Here is a 19,146-nt window from a genome sequence, read left to right as displayed (position 1 = left end):
ACACGTCGGGGCAGAGGAGCGATCCACATTAGAGGCATAGGCAGGCGATCCCTTAGGGAACCAGCGATCCATATCCTCATTTCCATTAGGACCATCTCTGCACCCTGACAGGGAGACACGTCCAGTTTCTAAAACAGGACTGCAGTTAGGGCAGAAAAGAAGCCCCTCTTTATTTAGTTAAAATGATTAAGCTGACAAGTAGGATAAAATAATGGACACAGGCTCTCAATATCGCACTTAAACGGATCCCTAAATGAGATTAAATGTTTTGGAAAACAAGTGCACTTAGCTCACCGACTTAAGTGACCAGGGCCCAGAGCCAGACCCAGCACAGGCACCCGCAAAAGAACCTCAGGCAAGTCCACCTGCAGGGATTCCGATGGAGAGCTGCATTCTCCATCATAACCCTCAACTGAATTCTCATGTTCAAAACAGTATAGCTTTAAAAAAAAAAATGAAGTGTTACTCTGACAGTCTCTCGGACGGCTGGCCGAGCTCACGCTGTGCTCTGAGAAACCTGCTCGGCACTGCTCTGCAGGTGCAGACGGGGCGAGCGGGGGCGAGCGGGGGCGAGCGGGCCTGCAGCTGGCCGGGCCACACCTGCACCCGGCTACTAGCTGCGGCACAGATTCAGCCCCGAGTCTCCGCGCGGGGTGCGGCGTTGCAAATGCAGTGGTTTGGGACGCGCACGGAGGAAAATAGCCCACTCAGCTGAGGTCCATCGCAGAAGCGCCCTGGGTGTACCCGCTCCGCCCACTTCTCCTGGTAGCAGGCAAGTGTGGTTTCTAGAAAGTTAAACAGCTAAACGGCATCACTCCTGAGGCACTTGCCTCAGAGGGATGTTATCATTAGTTTATTGGTATTACTTCAGGTCCAACTACCTATAACTGTATCCTCAGAAGGAATTGGGATTCTAAAGGTAGTTCTGAGGAGGGGCGGGCTGGAGGAATGGGGAGACCACGCGGTGGGAGTCAAATGCGTCTCCAATGATCCCAGCTCTGCACTGTCTGAGAAGCCCTCAGCCCAGGGACGTGACACCAGGGCAGCAGCAGCTGTACCCAGATGAGCTCGAAGGTCCCGTCCAGCGCCCTCTCTGTTTGAGCATTCACGAAACAGTGCATTATGTACACAAAACAGATGGTTTTCCCTCGCCCACAGCCCCGTTTCTATGCATCAGTCACTGAAAAAAGGAAGCTTCCTCTGTCAACCTCTCTGCAGCTGGGTGAGGTTAGAGCAGCGATGGTAGCTGCTCGTAACAGGTAACTCAGGGGACAGCAAAAGAAACTGCAGAAAACACAAGAGCGAACCTTCCCCTCCGGAGGGAGGGCGACGTGGGATGAGCAGAAAGAACATCTTGGCTACAAGTGGGAGAAAGCGTCTAGCGAGTGTGTTCGCTCAGGTACTTTTTCTTAGGGCATTGCAGAAACTGGATAACATTTTGATGTGGGTAAGAATACATAAAAGAGTCAAAAGATCACTCACCGTATGAAAACAGCAGACTCGCGTCTCTGCACGGAGAAAACGCACTAATTTCTTTGGAAAACTGGAAGAGAAAAAGATTTAAACAAAATTAAGTCCACTCTGTAACTCAGCACAGGGATGCAGGCCTGCAGAGTATGCGGAATCCCAGCCTCCGGCACTCAGACACTTACTAGGGGCACAGGAAATGTCTGAGGAACAGTGGGTGGATAGCGGTGTGGCTGACTGTATAAATTTTAAAAAAAGAACTCTGAACAATTAATATGCAGAAAGCAATCGTACGTGTGATTCCTTTAGCACGAGAGATGCAAACCTTATGACCAAAGAACGCATATTGCGGTGCCTGAGAAATGAGTTTTGGGGTGGATATTTTAAAATGTCATGTCTACCCCCCCTCTATTCGGCTGATTGACGATGTCTCAGTAAGTCACCAGAGCACTCTGCCCTTTCCAAATGGCAGACCCACAACTCCAAGCAACCCCCGCTGAAGTCAGTGACCCCACAGGGACCCATAATTGGGCTCAGATGGGAATGTGGAGTTGGCTGGCAGAGAGGCGCTGGGGGCCACATATCGGGCCGGCTGTGTAATCCTGCGAGGAAGCCACGGTGCCTGAGATAAGTGTGGGAAAGAACCGAGATGATGTGCGTGCTGGAGAGGAAGCCTGAAAGACAAAGGGAGATAAGGGGCGGCAGCAGCAGACTGTGTAATCTACATCGCATAAGCAACTAAGCTCCAGATCCAAGTTTTAAAATATTTCCAGACTGTTTTAAAGACGCCTTTGCAGGTTTAGGAGGGGACGTGAGGCAAAGCTAGTCTAGTTCCCAGGACAGGCAACTTTCACATGATCCCAGAGCATTTGGGATTGTCTATGTGCTGCATGAAGGCCACGCTCGCCCTCCCTTTCCCTAAAGGGGAGAGAGGGGTCTGGCCACGAGGGCGGGAGGGACAGTCTCCCCCTCCTCAGTACCTCCACTGGGGGCAGGTTCTCAGAACCTGACAGGCAGGCCTCACAGTCCCAGGGAGAAGTCACTGGCTGTACCTTCAGACTGCGCTGGGGGGGTGGGGGGGCTACTGAGATGCCGAGGGTCTGCCTCTGGAGAAGCTTATACCCTAGAGGAGAACAGGCCAGGGAAACGACAGGAGCAGTGAAAGATGGAACAGGCCGGCAAAATCTCTGAGCACCTTTCCTTTTAAAGCACTTTTCTAATCCGCTCACGTATATGAACCTTTTCATCCTAACGACAGACAAGAACCCTACAATAAGAATCATGAAGACCACAGACTGACCTCAGAGTCGGACCGGATTCTGAACTCGGCTCAGCCCCATACCAGCTGTGGGACTCTAGTGACATAAACTCTAGGCACCTTTCCCTCGTTTGCATAATGGTAATAATAATACCCACTTCATACAAGGTTTCAAGTTCCTAGTACAGTGCTTGGCATGTAGAAGAGACTTAAAAAGCAAAAGCTTTAATGCCAGGTGGCACGAAGTGTCTGCATATCCGCACAGAGCAGGAAGACACAGGGGAGATTTTTATAATCCATAATTTATCAAAAGGTCAGTACTAGTGTTCTTTTTTCCCACCCTCCCCCAAACTAGTTCAGACAAATGAGAACAAAGTGACCCTGTTTACTGTGAACAATTTGATAATACAGACAAGGGGGAAAACACCCAAATAACAGAAATCAGAGAAAGTCCCACTAACAATTACTACGAACATTTTGGTTTATATGGCTCCAGGCTCTCTCCTATACTCAAGCACACACAGTATATTAGGCATATACTTAAATAAGTAAAATTATATACCTGCATACAATTTATTCATAAGATACTACTATAGAATTCATATTGTTTTGCAGCCTGAAAACATTTTATTTGGTCAAGTACAAATCTCTTAATATCAATACAGCCATCTCCATCATGACTTTTTAAGGACCTGGAAGAGTACTGCACTGAAAGAAGTAACCATTAAATGCGTTATTTCTTGAATTTATAGAATCTACCAAAGTGGTCCACATTTATGAGAAATGACTATGTGTGAGGTAGCATGTGTTTCTTATCTATATTTTCGTCACGATAGTAAGAGGCGGATTGTATAAATATAAGAGTTAACAACAAAGATCGCTTTAGTTTAAATGAGAGTAGCTTAGAAGAATACTAATTAGCACTTACGCACAGGGAATGATATGACAAATTATAATATTCAGGGGCTTTCCAATATACTGAAAGGGGAGAAAATTTTAAAGACTAGGGCTAACGATGGATAGAGATGCCTATTTCAAGTATGAAATCCCAAGACTGAAGTTAGAGAAGTGGCCCTGTTTTCAGTCTGATCATGGTGCAATTACTCAATGACACACAGAAAGTTAAACTGGAAACTATAAATTCTTGAGTGCCCCTAAAAATTCACATTATATGAATTTCAAAACCTAAAAAAAAAAAAAAAAAAACCTACCAGAATTTACCATATTTAGAAGATATTAAGAGTTGGCATGTTTGTGCAGTTTTAGTATTTCTAATCTAATTTCCTTCTCAAAGAGAATGGCTGGTTTGGTAGAACATGTGTGATAGTTTGCTCGAGCTGCAAGGCACATCCTTGTCTTCAGCTGAGAAAACTGTGCTGTACCTACATATGTGACTGGAGGCTGGGGGCTGGATGGATCCTCACAATGGGCAGAGTGGAGCTCATTCCTCCTCCAGTTACGAATGCAACTAACCCTTCCTAAGTGCTGCCAACACGGCTCCTACAACAGGCAGGCGGGCGTGGGGATGGGCAGGGAGCAGCAGAGAAAGACAGACGGGACATGCTGTGGCAGCAGAGAAAAGCCAGGTCACACAGCAGCCGGAGAATCCTGGAGAGATCAAAAGCGGGGAAAAAGCCCTGGCCGGCGGGGCTCAGTTGCTTGGGTATCATCCGGTGCCCTGAAGGGTTGCTGGTTCGATTCCTGGTGGGAGGTGTGCAGGAGGAAGCCAATTGATGTCATGCTCTCGCATCGATGTGTCTCTCTCTCCCTCTCCCTTCCTCTCTCTCTAAAAATCAAGAAACTATTCTTTTTTAAAAAAGTCGAGAAACAAAGTAGAGAAATATAGAGTTTGATTTCTGAAACCAGAATCCACAGTGAATGAAAAGGTGAGATAACCTGTTTGCATGCTAACCCCCAACAAAAGCTCCCTAAAAGTTCATCCCAAGGTTTAGATTCTAACATCCTCGCTCAATTGTGTGTCTCTGGTAAATACGATCTGGCCAGGAAAACCACGCTGACACTATATATTCCACACTTGCAATATAGTTTTGAACTATAGACTTTGGAAAATTCTGTCTTCCTATTGTATACTGTCACCCTGAGTAAGCACTGAATTCCTTAATATTAACTACTACCATTTACTGAGTGGCTATTTTGTGCCAAGTTTTTATCTATTATTTCTAATCCTCACAAAAATCTCTGTAAAAATAGGTTCTATTAGCCCCATTGTAACCATGATGAAAACAAGGTTCAAGAGAAGTAACCTGTCCAAGGTCACATACCCAATAAGTGACAAGGCAAGAATTCCAAGCTACCTTTGTCTGGGTTTCATGACCAAAGAGAAAAGAGATGAACATCATGGTAACATGCATATGGATTTTTATATAGAAGCCACGATACGCAGGATTCTATCAAACACAAAAAATAAGCACTTGCTTTCTCTCAATAATCAGATATTACTTTCTCAGGTTATTTTTTGGGAGTAGCAAGCAAGGATGCTAGAATGAAAGTTATCCATGACATTCGGCAGTAAGTTGTGCTTTAGCCGTCCAACAGGTGCCAGACCAGCGTTCTTCAGGCAGAACAGCAGGACCAAAGTGCTGACAGTTGCAGCGACACAAAATGTAGCCTTGGCAAGTCAGTCTAACAATTACTTTGCATCATTCTGATTATGAGCCACAAGCATGCAATCAACAGCACAGAGACGATCTTAAATGATCTCCATCAGCATTTTACTTCAGTTATCAACGTGTGGCAGATGGAACATATTCTCATCTGACCTAAACGCAATGTTAATGACCCAAACATAAAGAATGTGCAGGGACAATAGTGGCACAAGAGACTGGCCTTGCAGGGGGCCACTGGTTATAAAAGATGCATTGTGTTTCATCAACTCTTCCATTATTACCTCAGAGTAAATAAATAATATTCATGCGTTTCTCATCTGATAAATTTTTCCACAGTCTAACTTGATTTAAAGATGTAAGTAAGTTTACAATCCCCCAGACTTAATACTGCATGCTGTACAATTCCCTACAAGAAGCAATTTTCATATTTCACTACAAATGTTTGTAGGCTGCATCTCCACCACTAAATTGTGACTTAGCTCCAAGAGCATGAAATTTATATCATTTATCTCTGTTTTCCCAACACCTAGCCCAATACCTGGCATATTTAGTAGACATACAAAATATACAGAAACGAATGAATTCTCATTGGACCATCAATAAGAAGGCACGCTTACTAAGTGCACGGATGACCCCAAATTGTTCTGAGAAGTTGTTCATACTTCAAAGGGCAACATCTGAATTCTAAGACTTGTCTAAAAATTGAAGTGACGACTGCAAATATATACCATGAAATTCAGTAGAATTTCTTAGGGAGCAAAACCATACAAATATAAAAATAAGGAAATACTGCCCTCATATCAACTAAAAAAAAAAATCATTTCCAAAGGGACTGTCACCAGACTCTACTTTCAACGTTAAATCCTATAACTGAAGGGGGAGATAGTATTCTGGGAGTGGCTGCCAAGGAAAGTAAAATCACTATAGGTTGGAGAACCAGATATGAAAGGAAAAATACTAATTACTAGATTATAAAAAAAAAAAAAGAGGTCAATTTTCCTTCTCAGAAAGTAAAGAAAAAGGGCTACAAAGTTTCCAATATATTGGCCAACCAATGCCTATCACTTCACTAACGAATTTCAATTCAGGAGGTAAGATTCTACTGAATGGATTCTATTAAGATTCTATTTCTCCTTTAGATAATACTGTATCTGTAGCAAAATGTGACATCTCACCAGATTCACCCATGACTGGGATCCTAGTGGATTGTACCAAATGACTACCCTACCACTCTAGGGAAGAAAACATCTGCAGGTAGATGTCACTCCTGGCTTTATGATTTCGTGTGTGTGTGTGTGTGTGTGTGTGTGTGCGTGCGTGTGTGTGTGTGTGTGTGTGTGTGATTTCCAGTGATATCAAATGGCATTTTATATAGTATTTTAAGGTCAATGTTTAATATTCTTGAGTTGCCGAATACAGCATATAAATTCCTCAAAGACAGTGTCTATATACCTTGACAGTTCTTCTGGCAGTTAGCATGTTTATTGTATGAATGGTCAAAAGGATGAACAGGAGGCAAAGCAACATCAGCAAACCAACAGTATTTCAAAATTCCAAACTGGCAATCACCGCCTTAGCAAAGCTGCACCTCGCACTGGGAGGTAGGGGAGGGGAGTAGGATGCTATTTTTGGAGTGAAGGCAGAAAGCTTCCTGCACCCTACACTTTAGGGCCCCGTCTCTCTGCAGCTAAAGATCAGAGCTGCTTCACCGAAGTTCAGTATAAATAGGAAATATCATAGAGGAAAGGAGAGATTAGATACTGTGACTTTAAAAAGTGCTGCCTGGGTAAAAACATTGCAGTCACATGTGGCGGCAGCACCGGGGATCTGGGTGCAAAAGCTATTGTCCCAATCAAATAACAAAGGCTTGAAAAACATAGTTCTGGACACAAAGCTGGGATTTCAGTAAATACTTAAAAGCCGTAATATCTTATATCTGTGTGAGCTTTGTAGTTTTCAAAGTGCTCAAGTAAAATGTGAACAGTCAGCAGTCAGCATCACTTTATTATATATAGTTTTTAAAATGGTATCTCTTAAATGTCTAGAATACCCAGGGGCTGGCAAACTTTTTCAGTAAAGGGCCAGAGAGCATATATTTTAGGCTTTTTTACTCAGCTTTGCCATTGTAGCACAAAAGCAGCCATGAGAGTACTACACAAATGGATGTGGCTATGTGCAAGTAAACTTTATTTGCAAAAAAAGGTGAGGTGGGATATGGGCGATGGGTCAGCATTTGTCAATCTTTGGTCTAAAATATCATTATACAGTTGACCCTTGAACAACATGAGTTTGAACTACATGTGTCCACTCATTATGCAGAATTTTTTCAATAAATATGTACAACACTATAAATGTATTTTCCTTATGATTTTCCTAATAACATTTCCTTTTCTCTAGCTTACTTTATTGTAAGAACACAGTATATAATACATATAACATGTAAATAAGTGTTAATTGACCATGTTACTGGTAAGGCTTCTGGTCAACATAGGCTGTTAGTAGTTGTCAGGGACTCAAAGGTTATATGCAGATTTTCAACTGGGCAGGGGGTTATCACCCCTGACCCAAGTCATTCAAGGGTCAAATGTACTGGGAAATTTTAAGATACAATCTCTGCTTCCTACATTTCCCCAAAAAGAGACTATATTTTTACTTAGTAAAAAGTTAGACAGTATCACACAGTATCCAAAAGTAGTGAATGGCTTATTTCTGCAGCATCCAGCCATCATTGAACTTCCTTTACAATAAGAAGGGCAAATCTTTCAGTGTCAGTGTCAGGTGAAGTTTTCCAGAGTGGCGAGTTGCTGCATTCATCTCGGTATTACAAACGTGCAAAGGCTGCCCTGCAGAACCCCGGATAAATGCTCAATAGCCTCTTGAAATAGTGTATTAATTAGGCAGCAAGAAGACCCCTGTGCAGCAACAAAAACACACCACCTGCTTAAACCTGGGCAAAGGACTACCTTTCTCCAAAGGAGATTCACAAATAGCCAAAAAGCTCATGAAAAAATGCTTAATGTCACTAATCATTAGGGAAATGCAAAACAAAACCACACCCTTAGGACGGTTATTATAAACAACAGCAACAACAAAAATTTAAAAAAAACAAAACCGCAAATAACACACGTTGGCCAGAATGTGGAGAAAATGCAACCCTTGTACATTGTGGCTGGGACTATAAAATGATGCAACTACTACAGAAAGCAGTTTGGTGTTCCCTCAAAAACTTGAAAATAGAATTACTGTATGATCCAGCAATTCCACTTCTGGGTATGTAGCCAAAAGAATTGAAAGCAGGGACTTGAACAGATATTTGTAAACCCATGGTCATAGGAGCAGTATTAACAAACAAAAGGCGGAAGCAACCCAAGCGTGAACAAACAAAATATGATATATACATACAATGGAATATTATTTAGCCACAAAAGGGAAGGAAATTCTGACATATGCTACAACATGGATGAACCTTGAGGACAATATGCTGAGTGAAATATGCCAGTCACAAAAGGACAAATACTGTATGATTCCACTTATACGAGGTCCCTAGAGTGGTCAAATACAGGTAGTTGTCAGGGGCTGAGGGCAGGGGCAATGGAAAGTTATTGTTTAATATGTATGAAGTTTCCGTGTGAAAGATGTAACGCATTCTAGAGGTGGATGGCGGTGATGATTACACAGCAATGTGAATGGGCCTTATGTCAGTGAACTGTATACACTTAAAAATAGTGAATTTTATGTTATATATATTTTACTGACATTTAAAAAAAACTAGAACCCCAAAATCACTTGGCTCTCTAAGGGAGCTGTTCAGGCGATCTGTTTGGACCAGGATGTCCCAGGGAGGCCCAAGTCAGTCATGCTTGAGAGGGCTGGTCTACAGGAGGCAGCTGAGGAACTGCAACCTGGCTGAGGGTTCCAGAAAATAAGCTAACCTCTGAGAGCCTCCATGTCAGCAATCTTTCAGAGTAAAGGGGAATATGAGAGCTTGGTGATTCAGAGTGAACTCTACACCTGAGATTTGTGATATGGCCAGAATGCCAGTCATGTTCTTTCCCAAGTGCCACAACCTCGGGGATTCAACCTCACAGTGGATCAAGAGTACAGCCAATGACAGGTAGGAAGAGCAGTTAGGAAAATTTACCATCCTGATTGGGGTGGGGGGGTGGGCATAGGAAAGAACATAGAATGACAGTGAAAACTCGCAACCTTTCTCTCTCTAACCCTGCTTTCCTTGCTCACACATGTGGTCACTTTTAGTTGACTCTCTTGAAACATAACCCCTCTGAGTCTAATTCTGCCTAACACTTAATACCAAACGCCATGCACAGAGGTGACCTCATGAAAACTGTCCCTATTTGCATAGCACTGTTCCATGGACTACTCAGGTATCACCCTTACAAAATTCAAGCCTTACTACAAGCAGAATGATGCTGAGTCATGGTTTTTCAACTGAAGGAAGATACCATTTTTTCCCCAATATTCTTTTTTTTTGAATCCTCACTAGAGGATATGTTTTTATCAATTTTAGAGAGAGAGGAAAGGTGGGAGAGGGCAAGAGAAGCATCAATCAGCTGCCTCCCATAAGTGCCCCAACTGGGAATCGAACCTGCAGCCTTTTGGAGTATGGGGCGACACGCCAACCAACTGAGCCACCTGGCCGGGGCTTTCTCCTATATTCTCGATAAGAAGGAAAGATACCGCCAAGCCAACCACAATGGAGGAGGAAAGGCCTGTGCCATGTTGCTTATGACACTAATGACCACTCTTGGGAGACGACATATCTTATACTGTCAAAACGAGGCAGAAGGGTGGGTCGTGCACTGCCCACTGAGCTGTACCGAATGATCATTAGAGGGTCCCAAATATCCTACTTAACTACAACATTTTCTGGCTGTCAGAGTTTTAACCAATAAGTAGTAAAATGCAATTTTTCTTCAAGGGCACACATCTCATTGTAACCTTTTAAATTTTTTTAACAGGTTTTGCCAAAAACTTCAAAGCATTAAAGGAATGTATATTAGAAAACTGCTAGAGGAAAAAAATTAACTCAGAATCAGGGTATACACCAGATTTTTTAGGTAGCAAAGCCAGTGGTGTGCAAGGAAATGTTCAATAACCAGCTGGAGGGAGAGAGGAGCCTGATTTGCAGCATCTGCAGATTTCTGTGGTGTAAACACTCCCACCATGGCTGATTTCAAGCGAGCAACATGATGCCAACTTATTCTCAAAATTCCTGAAAAGTTAACAATTGGTTCATTAGAGCCAGAGCAAGCTGAGCATTTCCCTCATCCTAACAAGATCAATAAACCCAGTTTCACATTTAAAGTAAACCCCCAAAGCTAAAGTCCTTTATTAATTTCAGGCCTCTTCTTATCTACTAAAAAGTAACCGTTGCCCGGCCAGTGTGGCTCAGTGGTTGAATGTTGACCCATGAACCTGGAGGTCATGGTTTGATTCCCGGTCAGAGTACCTGCCCGGGTTTTGGGCTCCAGCTCCAGCCCCAGCAGGGGGCGTACAGGAGGCAGCCGATGCATGTTTCTCTCTCTCCCTCTCCCTCTCCCTTCCTCTCTCTGAAATCAATAAAAATATTTTTGAAAAGGCATCTGTTCACACCTCTACACCTTTCCTTCTAGTACCCTCATCTAATATAAACCTAGCTCAAGTGCAATCTTACATAAGCAGTTGTCTCCAAACGCTCTTGGACTGCACCATCCTCTATTCTGAATTTCTGCGGCACTGACATATAAATGCCCCCTCCCTGGATTCTAGAGGGGTGGGTTCCATGAGGGAAGTTCTCACGGCACCGAGCACAGCACAGAGTTTTACCTGAGCTGAGCTGATTAAATCCACTGACATGACTGGCTGGGCTGACTGTGTCCAGTCAGCTCCAGGGAGCCTGGCTCATCGTAGGAGCAGGGCAGTGACCGACGACGTGCAGTGTGGAGTGTGCACAAGGGAGCCACACTCCCATGGAAGGGAGAGAACTCATATTTGTTGAGCATAACATTTCTGTAAGCCCCAGTGCCCAGATCTTGGTTTCTAATACCGTTCCCCAATGCAAAGAAGCAAGGCGCCTTGGAGAAACAGCTGATGCTAAGATTGGGGCAGGGAATATTCAAGATGAGCATGAAGGAAATGCTCAAAAACAAAACAAAAACACGATGATGGAGGCATATCAAAGGAAAACAGGAGAGAATGTTCCTAATGTTCCTGAAAGAGCAGCCAATGGCCCAAACTGGAACGATCTGAGAAGCAAAACAAGTAACATAGTACCGGATAACCTAAAGTATAAAAGAAATAAAAATAAATATTTTTTAAAAAGTATACAAGAAATATGCATGAGTTCCCATTGATATAAAGACAACACTGAATTAGTAAATAAGTGGAGAAGTAGATAAATCTGTGCAGAGTTCTGAATAATTCATGTAGACACAGCTCCCCACTCCTCAGGTGTGGGTTTCCTCCAAAGAGTGTGGGGTATGGGGATGAGGGGGGATGTGGGGTATGGGGATGAGTGTGTGTGAAAGGAGTAAGTTGGCAGTGGAGAAACCCGACAAACACCTCAGGCAGGTGATCAAGGTCAACACCAACAGTGACAGTCACATCGATAGCACGTATCTTTGATACACATAATGCGATGAAAATGGCAATTTACCAATGCTGAGGAGTACTGATCAGTCATTTTGCAATCATGAGAAAAACCCCAACTGAAAGACATGCCACAAAATGACTGAACTGCACTCCTCAGAATTGTCACGGTCATTAAAAACAACCGTCACCATCTAGAGGAGCCTAAGGAAACACGAAGACTAAATGTAAGGTGGAATCTTGGATGGGATCCTGGAACAGAGAAAAGACATCAGGTAAAAACTAAGGGAATCTGAGTAAAGCAGGAACTTTAGTTAATATTAATAATAAAATTTTGCCAGGTACTCTATTAAGTGACTTGCTTATATTATTTTGCTTAATCCCCCCAATGCTGAAAAATGGTTTCATTTCCATTTTACAGAGGAGGACAATAAAGACAGAACTCTTTTGCCAGCCGGTGTTGCTCAGTGGTTGAGCATCATAGCCCCATACACCAGGAGACTGCCGGTTGATTCCTGGTCAGAGCATATGCCTGACTTGCAGGCTCGATCCCCAGTAGGAGGCATGCAGGAGGCAGCTGATCAACGACTCTCATCAGTAGTGTTTCTCTCTCCCCCGCCCTCTCCCTTCCTCTCTCTGAAATCAATAGAAACATATTTTTAAAAAAGAACTATTTTGCCCAAGATAACTGAGTTAATAATTGGTTAAATTCAAGTTGAAACTATGTTGAACTGTTCGAAGAGCTTTAGAAGTCTTAAGAAGCTTTAGAAGTTTGTCATTAACCCTCACAACAACTCAATAAAGCAAGTAGCACTATTATTTATTTCCCTTCCAGGTGAGGAAACTGAAGCACAGGGTTGCCCAGCTGGTAAAATAACTGATAACGGTAACAATAATAAACATTGTAGAGTGCCTACTGTGGGTCAGTTATTTTTCAAATGTTAACTCATTTAGTTGTCCCAGCATCCCAATGGGATAGGTTTTATTATGATCCCCATAGGACAAGCAGCAACACTGAGGCACAAGGAGGTTATATAAGGTAGGTATATGGCTGTTGAGTGTACAACTCTTTCAACTTCTCTGTATGTGTGAAAATTTTCATACTAAAATGTTGGGGGAAGTCTCTGGTGAACAACTCTGCACGGTCATCATAAAAAGGTTTCTCAGGAATTATTTGACCCAACTATGTATGTCTTATTTTTTGGCGACTCCTTCTTTAAAAATAGTTTCTTGATTTCTCATTTTAGCTCTTTTACGGAAAACTTCTCCCCTAAAGAGTGAAAGACAGCACTTTTGCCAGTGTGCTGCAATCAGGCTATTGGGCAACAGACACGAGGCCAATGTTTATTAGCAAGAAGCCACATAGGATATGAGCTCTGGATTTTGCAGGCCTTTATGCTCCCATGGGCCCTCAACCATTTTTGGGACTTGGATGGATTTCAACACATGTACTTATCACAAATCAAAAGTACATCATTATCGTTCCAATCAATAGATACTTTAGTTAAACAGTGAATTTATAAGACATCTACTTCTTTTAGGGCCTTTTTTGTTTCTTTGTTTAATATGAAGCTTTCTTGAGATAGAAGTTCATTAAAAGATTTAGGAAAATGTGCCTCTTATGATTCCAATATCAGATTGTTATTGTCTTTAATAAAGTTAAAATCTATTCCAGATCATTTTAGGTGCATATATCCTGAGTTCAGATGCTGACAAGTTCATTAGCACCAGCAAATGTCAAAGCCGTCTAGAACATTTCCCTGCTATCCCACCCTGCAAATCAATAGCCTTGCCAACTGCCACGGGAAAAGTGTTCCTATTCTGCCAAGTGATGCCACCAAGGGCGAGAGCCAGCTCTCTGCTTACCCTCTGAGAAGGGCTCTGGTGCATGAGTAGCTGCATATTAATGAAAATGACATTCCAGTTAGAATACAACCATGGTACAGGCAAAAAGAGGCTTTGGACTGGGAGGAAAAGCCTTACTTCTCAGGAGTGACGTGTACAGCCTCCCAGCCTGATCACGGTGAGCTCAACGGCAACTTACCATATATGTACATTTGGTGAAAACCTTTGAAATAACTCAATTCCTTCTACCTGCACAAGAAATATGCCCACTGGGGACAGGAATTTCCTTTTTCTCTGTACCCCTAAGACCCTGACTCCCTCTGGCAGTGAGAGACTGTAAATGATCAGGGTACCAACTCTGGAGCCAATGCTTGGGTCCAAATGACCTTGAACAAAGGACTAACCTCATTGCTCTCAGACACAAAACTTGCATAATAATGGTTATGAGGATTAAAGGTTATTATTTTTAAAAGCACTGAAGACAGTATTGGCACATAGGAAGTACTATGTAAGCATTTGCTATTAAGGCCAAATATCAAACAGCCGATTGCTGCCCAATGATTCCCTAATACCTATTCAACTATCCCTCTCCCCAGTACCCTTCATCTGCCCACCCAAAGTCTGTTCATTTCAGACCTGTACCTACTCCAATATGATAAGGTCTAGTCAGCATAAGCAGGGATGTTGGCAGACGGAAACTCTTATTTCCAAGACAAAAGTGTACATCCTGCCCGGCTGGTGTGGCTCAGAGGTTGAGCATCAACCCATGAACCAGGAGGTCATGGTTTGATTCCTGGTCAGGACACATGCCCGGGTTGTGGGCTCGATCAATGGCTCGATCCCCAGTAGGGGGCGTGCAGGAGGCAGCCAATCGATGATTCCACTCTCTTCATTGATGTTTTTCTCTCTCCCTTCCTCTCTGAAATCAATCAATAAATAAAAACATATTTAAAGTGTACATCCAAATTAAATGTATAGCTAACTATACAGTTCATTTCCTTTTTAACATTTTCACAAGGGTTTCTCGAATGCAGATTTTAATCATCATGCTTCTTACTTCCTCTCTTCTCTTGTAGTAAAAATCTTTTCCTGCCCAGCTGGGCGTGGCTCAGCAGTTGAGCATCGACCTAGGATCCAGGAGATCGGGGTTCAATTCCCGGTCAGGGCACATGCCCGGGTTGTGGGCTCGATCAATGGCTCTCTCATCACTGATGTTTCTCTCTCTCTCCCTCTCCTTTCCTCTCTCTGAAATCAATAAAGATATATTTAAAAAAAAAAAAATTTTCCTCTTCAGCTCTGTCCCACTCCACTGCTGAATTTTAGAACAGGAAAGAAAAGCAATCCAGCCAACTAGCTCAGGGGCCTAAGTATGATGCCTGAACTTCACACTGAAGATGTTAAACCCCGTCATGGCAGTTTAACAGAGAACTGGAATCTAATGAGAAAAGATAAGAGAGGAGCACAGATAAAGGAACCCTTGAAAATCAGCCCAGTCTATCCAAGGCCTGAGGGTGGTGGGGGTGGGGGCATTAAAGCTTATTAATATAGACTGCCTCACACCAAGGGGCAATTCGCTTTCAGTCATTTCTTTAAAACTATTAGTCACCCTCACATCAATTTACCTTTAAACAAGGACATTCTGTGACAGGGATCCACCTAGGTGGCTTAGTCATCCGACTGGCCTCAAGGTCACAGACTCGAGTAACACGATGAGAATTACCTCATCCACCGGCTATAGAGCCGCATATCGCCGATCAATACAGGAGGCCTCTGCACACCATCAACAGAGCCTTCTCGGGGGAGCATCCTGCATACATCAGAAACAAATTACACCCTTAAAGGCAGATGACACGCCGAACACAGAAAGATCCTTTCTGCAAAGCAAAGCCTTTGTCTGGAAACAGAAAAGGGAGAGAAGAGAATCCACACAACAGAAGCAGAGCACCGTCTGGCACTCTCTCCGTGACATGATGCTTCCTGGCCTTTCCTCTCAAACACAGGGTGCCTCTCCTGGGACTCACGGGCCGAAGGGAAGACAAAAATGGAAGTACAATTTCAAGGGCCTGCAATGCTGAGGACAAAAAACAGTGCGCCTGACACTTCCCTGAAGACCTTGCCCTACAGCACCAATTTCACAATGCATTGGCGAAACAATCAATACCAATACCAATAATAAACATTGGAGAGTGGTTACTATGTACTGTCATTGTTCTAATTAATTTAGGAATCTTATCTCATTTCGCCCTCCCAACAACCCAATGAACTATGTTCTATTATTATCCCCATTGTACATATGGGAACACTGAGGCACAAGGGGGTTAAGCAAGGTGCTTGAAGTCACACTGCTAAGTGACTGGAGGGGGGATTTAAACCCAGTAGTTAGGCTCCAGAGTCACTACATCAAACTGCCTGGTTAACGACAACAGCAGCAATTCTACCCTTGTGGTTTACACATGCTTTATCCCTCTTCTTGAAATAACCTTCCCACATATTTACTTATGAATTTCTCTTCCAACAGAGCCTTCCCAAGGGAGCTGTTCAATACATGTTTGTGGAATAAAGGCATGAATAATTGACTTTAATTAATACTTCAATCACTCTGTGAGACAGACTAAGAACATACAATTAATCTTATTTCCAGATAAGGAAATGAGGTTCAGGGAAATCAAATGACTTGTCTAAGGTCATATTGCTTTGACTATAAGCTCTTTCACAACTTACCAATGGTTTCTAAATTTTTTTTAAAAATATATTTTTATTGATTTCAGAGAGAGGAAAGGAGAGGGAGAGAGACAGAAACATCAATGATGAGAGAGTCATTGATTGGCTGCCTCCTGCACACCCCCTGCTGGGGATCGAGCCCACAACCCTGGCATGTGCCCTGACCGCAATCGAACCTCGATCTCCTAGATCCTAGGTTGATGCTCAACTGCTGAGCCATGCCAGCCGGGCTGGTTTTTAAAATTTTAAGACCATGGAACACTTTTAATAAAACACAAAATCTTTTATATGACCTCAAAATATAACAGCAATAAAGGAGGAGCTGCTCTGACAGGGAGAGGCTGGGTCTAGCCCAGGGCTCTACAGAACACAGATGAGAACCACCGCAGTGCCACCCAGAGCCAGCCCCTGACCTGGAGCAAAGTGCAAGCACAGAGGGGACTCTGTCCCAAACCCCCTGAAACCGCCAGAGTCCCTTGGATCTCCTGACCCCTGGGAGGGGGTACAGAGCAGCATTCCTTCTCCCAGTAACCATCAGGATTCTGGTTTCTCTCCCTCTCATAGAGGTGGGGCTCAGAGACACCAGTCCTTAGCTTCCTCTCTCGGGTACCTCTTTCCGTTTCTTCTTTGGAGCTGTTCTGTGTCTGTGAAAGTTTTCAGCCCCAGGGATTTCCCCTCCCGATAACTGGAAAGAGGGCAACCTCTAGTGACCTACTTTCATCGTCAAACAGAGCAGAAGAAGGCAAAGTGTGCTCAGGGGCATTGCAAGCTGCTCCCTAGAACTGAACACCTTCGGCCTAATCCGGGAGCCTTCAAAGTGGCAGGCTCCACTCCACGGTGGGGGAAAAGCTGGTCAGGGGGAGCAAGCCGTTTGCCAGAACAGTACTGTGGTTGGACCTACATCCTGCCCTGCACATCTCAGCAGGCAGACAGCCTGGGTATTTCAGAACAGAACCTCAGAGCTGGGGGCACCTCCAAGAATCCCCAGACTAGTCTCCCCACTCAAAGAACAGGGCAGTTTCATCCCCACAAGGTGACTTAATCAAAGTCAGACATTGGCATAGCTAACACCAAGGACTGCTGACCTCCTAGCCCTGAGCACCCAGTCCTCTAAGAAGAATCAGGATGTGACCTGCAAAATGAACCCAAAGGACTTTCTCTCCATGTCACGTGATGCGAGACAGTAAAATGCTCAGGTTCTGAATGAACTCACAAGCACATCTACATAAAATCATCTCCTAAGATCTTCTGGGGTGGGAGGAAACCCACTACCTGGAATGACCTGGAGGCTTGTCAAGTGCTATGAGGCCCTATAATGCAGGGTTCAACACTGAGAGGCATTTCTAAAACACGTAACCTTTCCGCCGCCGCCCGAGGTGCTCTAGAACATCCAGCAGGCGAATGGGGGAGGGGCAGAAGCACCCCGCTTCCAGTGGGCTCCTGCGTCTGCTCTAATGTGAGACAGCCACGCGATCATTAGCATTCCCAATCTGCATTCACTCCAGATGAGATTTCATCACTGCATCCTATTTATTCATTCCTTAATATAAACCCAAATTGCTCTCTTCAAATAGCAGAGAGCACTGAGCTTCTGTAGGGGAAAGAGAGACGATCACCGTAAGAGATGTACAGCATTTAAAAAAAAAAAAAAATGTCTTTACTGATTTCAAAGAGAGGAAGGGAGAGGGAGGGGAGAGGGAGAGATAGAAACATCAATGGTGAGAGTCATTGATCGGCTGCCTCCTGCACACCCCCTGCTGGGGGATCGAGCCCGCAACCCGAGTGTGTGCCCTGCCAGGAATCGAACCACAATCTCCTGGATCCTAGGTTGATGTTCAACTGACGAGCCACGCCCGCCTGGCGAGATGTACAGCATTTCCAACCTCTCTCCCTCCCCTGCACTAAGCCCTTGCCTGGCTCTGCCCAGAACTCAGAAAACACGGTTTTTCACATGGAGGGAAAGTATGGTAGCTCTCAACACTTCCAAACATTGCAGGAGCCCCTAGCAAGTCAGTCCTGTTCTAGGTGAGCCCAAGTGCGTTCACAGCAGCCAAATATAACTCGCAAGTAGAAAAAAAGACTATCGTCTTTAAAAAAAGACTACAACCATGTGTCTGAAACTGGAAAAGTCCGCTGGGCAATAAAGAACAAATATCTTTACAGAAGGTGATGCTCTAGAACATGGCCTGGCCACAAATGACCTTTGGGCATGACAGGACATGGAGCTCAGAAATGGGGAGGCCACGCCCACCGGGCGAAGCAAGTCAGCTCCTTCCTTCCCACCAGGCCCACACCTCCTCCTGTAGGGGAGGAAGTGTGTCCTCCCAGCACTTTTCCTGCTGAAAGTAATTTATGGTGCCTTCTCCTGTGAAAGGAAAATAGGTAGCATCACCTAGGAGTTTATATGCAAAAGCACCGTTTCTAATTCTTTTCACAGTTCTATTCTCCTCTGTATATCTTTTTAAGATACTAAAAATCATAAATGAAAATCTTTTAAGACTTGCACATATGCTAAAGGAAGGGCAAACAGAGTCTTTGCAGGAAGACATGCTGAAAGAAAAAAAAAAATATCAACTATCTATCAACTGAACTCCTAAATGTGTCTGGAACCAGGGCCTGTGTGACAAACTTTATCCAGTA

At 43.8% G+C, this 19,146-nt stretch overlaps 1 protein-coding gene across 1 annotated transcript in view; it reads right to left on the bottom strand.

Moving 5' to 3' along the window:
• The window catches only part of ATXN1 (ataxin 1), a 364,853-nt gene that overhangs the window by 172,237 nt on the left and 173,470 nt on the right, over positions 1-19,146 (bottom strand). Inside the window, exon 5 of the mRNA XM_081146185.1 lies at positions 1,483-1,543. The gene's annotated coding sequence lies outside the window, so the exon portion shown is untranslated. The remainder of the gene's footprint in view (positions 1-1,482; positions 1,544-19,146) is intronic.

This window comes from Miniopterus schreibersii, assembly GCF_964146895.1.
Source record: "Miniopterus schreibersii genome assembly, chromosome: 8".
Taxonomy (NCBI): Eukaryota; Metazoa; Chordata; class Mammalia; order Chiroptera; family Miniopteridae; genus Miniopterus; species Miniopterus schreibersii.
Note: the sequence above shows the minus strand (reverse complement) of the source record. Positions and strands in the feature narration are given on the sequence as shown.